At 36.8% G+C, this 8,466-nt stretch overlaps 1 non-coding gene across 1 annotated transcript; it reads right to left on the bottom strand.

Annotated features, from left to right (window-relative positions):
- Positions 1–7,843: 7,843 nt before the first annotated feature.
- LOC126023390 (U5 spliceosomal RNA) lies at positions 7,844–7,959 on the bottom strand. Its single transcript, XR_007500517.1, has one exon. It is a non-coding gene; the product is annotated as a U5 spliceosomal RNA (small nuclear RNA).
- Between the last annotated feature and the right edge of the window lie 507 nt (positions 7,960–8,466).

An 8,466-nucleotide genomic window follows, 5' to 3' on the forward strand; every position in this document is an offset into this window, starting at 1 on the left:
CAAAGCATCTGCTGGAACTCATAAGCCTCTTCATTTCTCTGCGCCGGGTAACTAAATTAGGACTTCCGGACCTTTCAGTACGAAAGTGAAAATTGACCCATACCTCACTCCTTATACAAAAGTCAACTCAAAATGGATCAAAGACCTTGAAATCAGACCTGAATCTATAAAGTTTATCGAGAATAAAATAGGCAGAACACTCGAAGACCTATATATCAAAAAGGTCTTTGAGAACGGAGCACCAATGGCAAGAACGTTAGCATCAAATATAAACAAATGGGACTACATCAAACTAAAAAGCTTCTGCATGGCAAAAGAAACCCTACTTAATGCAAGAAGACAGCTAACAGAATGGGAAAAAATCTTTTCACTTGACATATCAGATAAAGGGCTGATATCTAGAACATACAAAGCACTCAGAAAGCTGAGCCCCTCAAAACCAAATAAAGCCATAGAAAAATGGGGAGATGAAATGAATAGACACTTCTCTGAGGAAGACAGAAGGATGGCCAACAAACACATGAAACATGCTCACCTTCACTCATCATCAGGGAGATCCAAATCAAGACAACAATGAGATACCACCTTACACCAGTGAGGTTGGCTCACATCAAAAATAATGGAAACAACCTTTGTTGGCGAGGATGCGGTATGAAAGGAACTCTCATCCACTGCTGGTGGGAATGCCCCCTAGTCCAACATCTATGGAGAAAAGTCTGGAGAGTGCTCAAAGAACTCAGAATTGATCTGCCATTTGACCCAGCAATTGCTCTACTAGGCATATACCCACAAGATGGAAGGACATTCATTCCAAAATATATATGCACCCCACTATTTATTGCAGCACTCAGTATAATAGCCAAATCTTGGAACCAACCTCGATGTCCAACAACAGATGAATGGATCATTAAGATGTGGTACATATACACAATGGAATATTACATGGCAGTCAGAAACGATACAATCACAGACTTTGCAGCAACATGGATGGACCTAGATCATGTTATGTTAAACGAAGTAAGTCAGAAGACAAAAGATAAACACAGAATGGTAGCACTATTCTGAAACACCTAGAACACATAGTTTATACACAACTAAATCCTATCAAATAACAGGGTAGAAACTCCGAACACTGTAATAGTCAGCATAGACGTGGGAGCAGTGTCCAAAATACATGAAAAAGGAACAACGCAAACTCTTGACTACACATTATACCACAAAGAAAACAGCAACAACAGAAACGGCAGCATAGAGAGAACAGGTATGTAATCAGACTTCTACAACAAAGGTCCACAATAATCCCTGAGAGTTCATATACAGGAACACAAGTATAGAACACCAAGGGAAATCACGGACTACAATGGCAACATACCATAACACTACCTTTTAATGCCTTTATCTTACTATACTTTAAATAACCTCTCAGCTTTTCTGCCCACAGGTGCCCTTGGATACAAAGGGCGGACAAACTAAGGTGGCAACTCGGGATACCACACGGGATACCATACCTTGCTTGCACTACGAGATGGCCACAAGAAAACTCTTTAACATACACTTTATCTTTAGGTAATACCTTCATTTAGGAATTGAAGCACGTGACCAGTCAGACCACTGAAGCAGTACCTGAGACGTACAGACTTAAACTACAGGCTCTATTCTTCGAACACATTCAATCAAACCAGCATTCCCTTGCTATTCTCTCCCCTCTCCTCACTACTTTTTTTTTTCTTTTTCTTCTTCTATTCTGCTCATTACTTTTCTCCCTTTCTCCCCCCCTTTTCTCTCTAAGGTATTTTCTCTTTTCTCTCCCTTCAAACCCTTCCCATACACCTTCCCCTTTCCCCCCTCCGGAAATCCAACTATCCCCTCACCCCTCAATCCCATCCAGATCTCCCACCATATTAAAACTCCTCTCCCCCAGTCCTTATTCTATTAGGCATCAAGATCGACCTCCTACCCAATGAACCAGTACCCAGCACCCAGGTGAGAGGACACCCAGATAAAACCACACCTCGTCTCCTGAAAGAAAAGACAGCCAACTCCCCTATGGACTCATGCTGCGAGGCCCTCCCGACCAACTCCCCCTAACGCGAACTGCTCCTTGAAACCGGGCCTAGATCCAAAAGTATCCCCAATGCAAGAACTCTTCCAAGACCCCCCTGCCGCAAATATTTACCAATCTGAAGAAGGTCAGGGGGTGGGTTAGGAAGACGCCTGGGAACCCACACACCACAAGAAAAACCCAAAAGACAATGGGAAAAACTGTACTTCCAACATAGGCATAAGACCTGTAATACACCACCTCTTTACCTGCCCTCCCCCAAATGTAAGGTAGTCTTTTGCACCACTTTGGTCCCATAAAAATTTTGCTAACTCATTTTATTTCTTTTTTTTTAATTTATTTATTTATCTTTTTTTTTTAAATGTTTGTCCTTCATATATATTTGTGAGCACATACAGTTTCAATCCCCCCCCTTTTTTTTTCTTCGTTTTTTGGTAGGTGACCTGTGGCTGTTATCCCATCAGTCCACCCACGAATACACAGACATTATAATGTAGCACCACTTCCCCCTACAAAGGCACACTAAGTAAAGGGGAAATTTTACATTTAAAAAAAAAAATAAAAGAGAGCTCTTATCTACTAGAGATAGGAACTCATAGTTATTTAAAATATAGGGATATCTCCTGCCTTGAAAATATGTCATGTGGAATCAAATTAGACCTCAGGTGATTAGATACCATTCATCCAGCCTTGAACCCTGGATCTCCGACATAGAAACGGCACAGCTCTCCACAACAGCTGCAGGAAACAAACTCCATCCAGGACGGCCTTAATACGACGAGACCAACAACAAGGCCCACCTCTAACATGATATCCTGACAACGGGGAAAATGCGATCATTTTGACCTTAGAGCAGATTAGCCTACCTTACCAACTAACGACAAGACAAAATCAGAAGTCTTGGCTCCCTTTGGTAGGACAAAAACCCAAGATCGGGATTTACAGATGACTGGCTGCTTGATTCACGACCAGACTGTATACATCTTGGGACCAATAAATAAGCCCTAGTTTAGGGTTTGAACTATGACCTGCACAAGAATCATGATCCCCAGCCCCAAAGATCTGGCAGAGACAATTGTAACGGAATGGGGCTTTTGGGAGCACAAAGAAAGACGCTATCCTAGGTGCCACCCTAGGCTCAGTGCAAAGACCAAGATCATCAACCACAGAAGATGGGTTAAAATGACACTGAGGTAACAGAACCTCTAGAACCACAAAGACTGACTTCATCATAAGTCCCACCTCAGGATCTGTACAGATACTGAGACCTCTAAACACAGAGCAGAAGTCTTCCACACACCAAAGGAAAAAAAAAAAGAAAGAAAAAAAAAACAAAAACAAAAAAACACCACCGGGAAAGTAAAGGATCCTGAGCAATGTCTAGAGTTGATCCCATGACAGTATGCTCCAAGGACGGAGAAATCCCATATCTCTTAGGCCAAGTGAATTCTTTTTCGAATGACCCCAATATTTACTGTGCCAGTGCAGGAGGGAAAAAAACAAAAATACAAAAAGCACAAAACCTTGGTTATTTTTTTGATATAAATATATATAGTACCTTCATTTATTATTGTTATTATTTTTTTTTTGATTTACCAATCTATTTTGGTCGATTTCTCTGTTTGGGTGTGATTATTGAAAGTGTAGTCCCCAATTATACTTATTTTTTTTTATTTTTTTTTCTCTTCCTTTCTTCTCTTTTGTTATGTGCTATGCCATGTTTCTTAATTCAAGACCATGGCGTGATTTTTGTTTGTCTGTTTTTGTTTTATTTTTTTTCTACTTGTTTGTTTGTTTGTTTTGTCTGCTCTGTGTGGTGCTTATCGAAATAGCTGGAGCCCTCACTGGATATTTGACACTTCTTTTGGTACTAGTGGAGTGTTTCACCTACTTTTTCTCCATCTCCCAGAGTGATGATGAGAGCCTTTAGAAGGACTCCGCCCATTTTCGGGGTATTAGACTCTTACCCCAGTTTATTGCTTTTTTCTCCTTCAAACAAAACCATGCAACTTGAACTAGCTAGTCCTGACTCCAGATAGAGGGGGAAATAAGGGAGGCATCAGGACCAAACAGGTGCAAGACTACTAAGTAGTGGGTTAGATACAGAGGGGACCACATATTCTAGCCGCCCTGGGGTGAGGGAAAAGGAAAAGGGAGGTAGGATAGAAACGGAGGCGTAGGGATGACAATTTGGCGATGGGAATCCCCCCTGATTTTATGTAAATATGTACCTAAAATATTATTGTCAACAATATGTAAGCCATTATGATCAAAATAAAAATTTATATTAAAAAAAAAAAGAATATGTATTCTGGTTTCTGGGGGTGTAGTGTCTGATATATATCTACTAGGCCTTATTCTTCCATTTCTATTTTTAGGTCTACTATATTCTTGTTGGGTTTCAGTCTGGTTGACCTATCAACTGTTGACAAAGCCATGTTGAGGTCTCCCACAATTATTGTGTTGTTATTGATATTCTTTTTCAAATTTGTCTTAAATACTGTATTAAATATTTTGCTGGCCCATCATTTGATGCATATATGTTTAGGAGAGTGATTTCCTCCTGCTGTACATATCCCTGATTAATACAAAATATCTATCTTTGTTCCTTACAACTTTTATGAGTATTAAGTTTGAGTCATCTGATATCAGTATGGCCACTCCAGCTTTTATATGGGTGTTGTTTGCTTGGATTATTTTCCTCCACCTTTTTTTTTTTTTTTGAGTCCATGTTTGTTCTGACCTCAGGTGTGTTTCTTGTAGGCAGCAGAAGGTTGGATTGAGTGTTTTGATCCATTTAGCCACTCTGTGTCTCTTAACTGGTGCATTTAGTACCTTGACATTGAGAGAAACAATTGTCATGGGATTTAATGCCATCGTTGTGTCAAAGTTTGGTGTGTGCATTGGTCTTGTCTTAAAGTAGATCTTTCAGTTTTTCCTTTAAGGCTGGTTTTGAGTCTGTAAAGTTTTTGAGCTTTTGTTTATCTGTGAAGCCATGTATTTTTCCTTTAAACCTGAAAGTGAGTTTTATTGGGTGCAGTGTTCTAGGCGAAGCATTTATTTCAGTGAGTTTTGTACTATATCCCACCACTGCCTTCTGGCCTTGAGTGTTTCTGGTGTCAGGTCTGCTGTAAATCTCAAGAATGCTCCTTTAAAAATAATTTCCCTTTTTGATTTTGCTGCTTTCAGAATTCTGTTTCTATCTGTGGGATTCATCATTGTGATTAGGATGTGTCTTTCGGTGTTTTTCCTGGGGTCTTTTTTAGCTGATACTCTTCGGGCATGCAAGATTTGGTCGCATTTATTCTTTAGCTCTGGTAGTTTGTCTTTAATGATGTTCTTGTCCATTGATTCTTCCTGGAGATTTTCTTCCTGGGTCTCTGGGACTCCAATAATTCTTAAGTTGTTTCTGTTGAGCTTATCAAAGACTTCTATTTTCATCTGCTTACATTCTTTGAGTAATTTTTTCATTGTTTGATCATTCGCTTTAAGGCTTTTTTCAATTTCTTCTGTTGTATGGAGTGTTGTGCATCGCATCTTCCAGCTTACTAATTCTATTTTCAGCTTCTGTTACGCTAATGGAGAGTTTATCCATTGAGTCATTCAATTTGTCTACTGAGTTTTTCAGATCTGTTATTTGACCTGTTATTTCAGTTTATTATTTATTTATTATTTTATTTAGCATTTATTATTATTTATTTCAATTATTTCTGTCTTCATATTTTCTTGGTTATTATTAGTGTTCTGTTCAACTAGATCTATGCTTTCTTTGAATTCTGTGAACATCCTCCATATTTCTTCTCTAAACTTCATATATGAGACACTGACTAACTAGGTGGTTGGCCATTTTTGGGTCATTAGAGTTGCCATCTTCATTTTCTATGTCTGGTGCTGGCCTGCATTGTTTCCCCATTGTCACACTTGTATTGTGGAATTTTTATGTGTTGTGGTAATATTCCTTGGCTGAACGATGTGCACGGCCTCACACAAGATGAAATCTTAGGCCCAAGGATGCAGCAGAGAAGACAGTCCAGAGAGATATACTGGGTTTCAGAGTTCCAGCACAATTCAGCCAGCTCCTCCCTTTCTCAAAAATTATTTTTATAGGGTTCTTATTTTGTCATGCTGTGGAACTTGTCACAATGAAAGACTCCTCACACTTACAAGACAAGTATTCTGTCATTGAATCATAAACAAACTATCTTTTATTTCCAAAAGTAATTTAAAGACAATTGAAAGAAAATAATAAAACCAAATTTTTAAAATCAGAAAAGTGCACAAATACTAATATAAAATTGACTAAAAAATTAAATATTGTTTCCTTGAAAAGTCCAACAAAATATTTTGGTGGTAAATAATAAGACAATTAATAAAAGATAACAATAAAGAGAATATGAAATGCAGACACATAGAAAAGCTTAAACATTTAAAACTAGAAACTTTTTTTAGTATAAACAGGTTTTGTTTGGAAACTTAGAGAAGGGGAAAGACAGACAAGAGACAGATACAGATACAAGAACACAGACAGAATCAGAGAAACATGTTCAGGAGAGAATATGGGCTTTTCCAAAGGTGGAGAGAGCCTGGGTACATACTCTATAGTTCAAGTAGGCAAGTTCAAGTACCCCACATCTCAAGAGGGGAAATGCAAGTGACATGTGACAGGCCCAGAGAGAACATGTACCTTGTAGCTTTTACACTTTTAGAAACTACAATTACTAAGAATTTGAAATGTAAAATAGCATTATATTATAAAATTAGAGTTGTCAATACAGATCAAAATAAATAGAAACAAGAGATAAGAAACAAGATAAGTCATCAGACCTAGATAACTTTGTTTGTGAATTTCAGCAAACCATCAAGGAAAAGATAATTTCAATCTTGTGAAAACTATTCCAACCAATAAAAAGTTGGTAATTATCCAGTATATTTTGTAAGACAAGCTTAACAAAGATATCAAAGTGGTGTATTTTTACAAGTGAACTTTGATACACACCTTTTTCTATGCCTACAAACATGTGTGTTACTTTTATTGATAAGTATTACATGTCTTTTATTGCTCACATGAATTATTCACATTTTTGGTTGTAACTGATTACCATTATTTTAAATAAAATCTTAACTTTTAAGTGTAATTTTGAAATCAATGAAACCTGATGAAGTTTGAAATAAAGACATTGCCTTTCAGGGGATTTATTTAAGTTTTATGCTTCATCTCAATAGTTCTCTTATAACTTCAGTTTATAACAATTTGTATAGTGCAGACACATTCCTTGATTTATTAGTGTGTTATTTGGAAAGAAGAGAAAATGGATGAGAAAATAGTCTCTTAGGTCCCAACCATCATACATCAAAATTTGCTTTCATCTTTCTACATTTTACAGATACCTCTGTAAGTTACAGAGAACTCTACAGATGTTAGTCATTAGCAAGAAGGGTCATTCTGCTATGACATTTTGGGGAAATAGCTCTGTCTCCCATTCTGGGGAAGTGTGTTTTATTTTTATAGTTTCTTTTCTCTGCTGATGCTTTCTGGGGACATTTCTGGGTAAAAAATTAATACTCTAGTTGCCACATTTATTGTTCACAAGTTAGTGTGGGGATAAATTGGCTTTGGTCAGAGGTACAAAAGTTCTTTGAATTATCACCCCTTATCTTACCACTTTCTGGTATTCAGTTACCAATTCATATTTTTTATGGTGGAATAGCACCACATATACTTGTCATGTAATTATAAAGACTATACAAATCTTAAGCCACTATTTTCTTTTTTTTTCTTTTTTCCTTGTCAAGACAAGGCCTCAAAAAATTGGTTTAAGATTCAAATTTGTTCCTCTCCACAGAAATCTTTAGTAAAAGGTGAAAGATTTATGTGATCTAAAGAGAAAACAGAGTATTAAGTCAGTATTTTCTATTGCATGCATCAGGCAGATTAAGTTTTCTGTACCTCTAGATCCATGTTCAAGATATGTGATTATTGAAATATGCTGTTATCTTCTACTTGTTGAGAGGACTAGCATATATACAATACTATTTGGTACTATATAAAGTGCTCTATATATAATGAATTCTTATAATTAAACAATTTGTAGGCAAAGTTGGACCTACAACTTGGTCATATCCTTTTATTATTTTATTTTGAGTTTTAAGCAACAAATTGACACAATTATTTTAGAATCATAAACAAGCAGGAATTTAAACATGTTAAAATTTATTATAAAAGTAATCTGAAAGAATTTAGATATCATTACCTATATCTACTTATTATTTAAGTAGGTACTAAATAGTCATATCATAGGTACCTTGTTAAACAGTAGACACACATGATATTGACTGAATATGTATATATGTCTATGTGAGTGATTATAACTAAAACAATTAACATAATCTTGTACTTTATAATT

Source organism: Suncus etruscus, chromosome 11 (genome assembly GCF_024139225.1).
Source record: "Suncus etruscus isolate mSunEtr1 chromosome 11, mSunEtr1.pri.cur, whole genome shotgun sequence".
NCBI lineage: Eukaryota > Metazoa > Chordata > Mammalia > Eulipotyphla > Soricidae > Suncus > Suncus etruscus.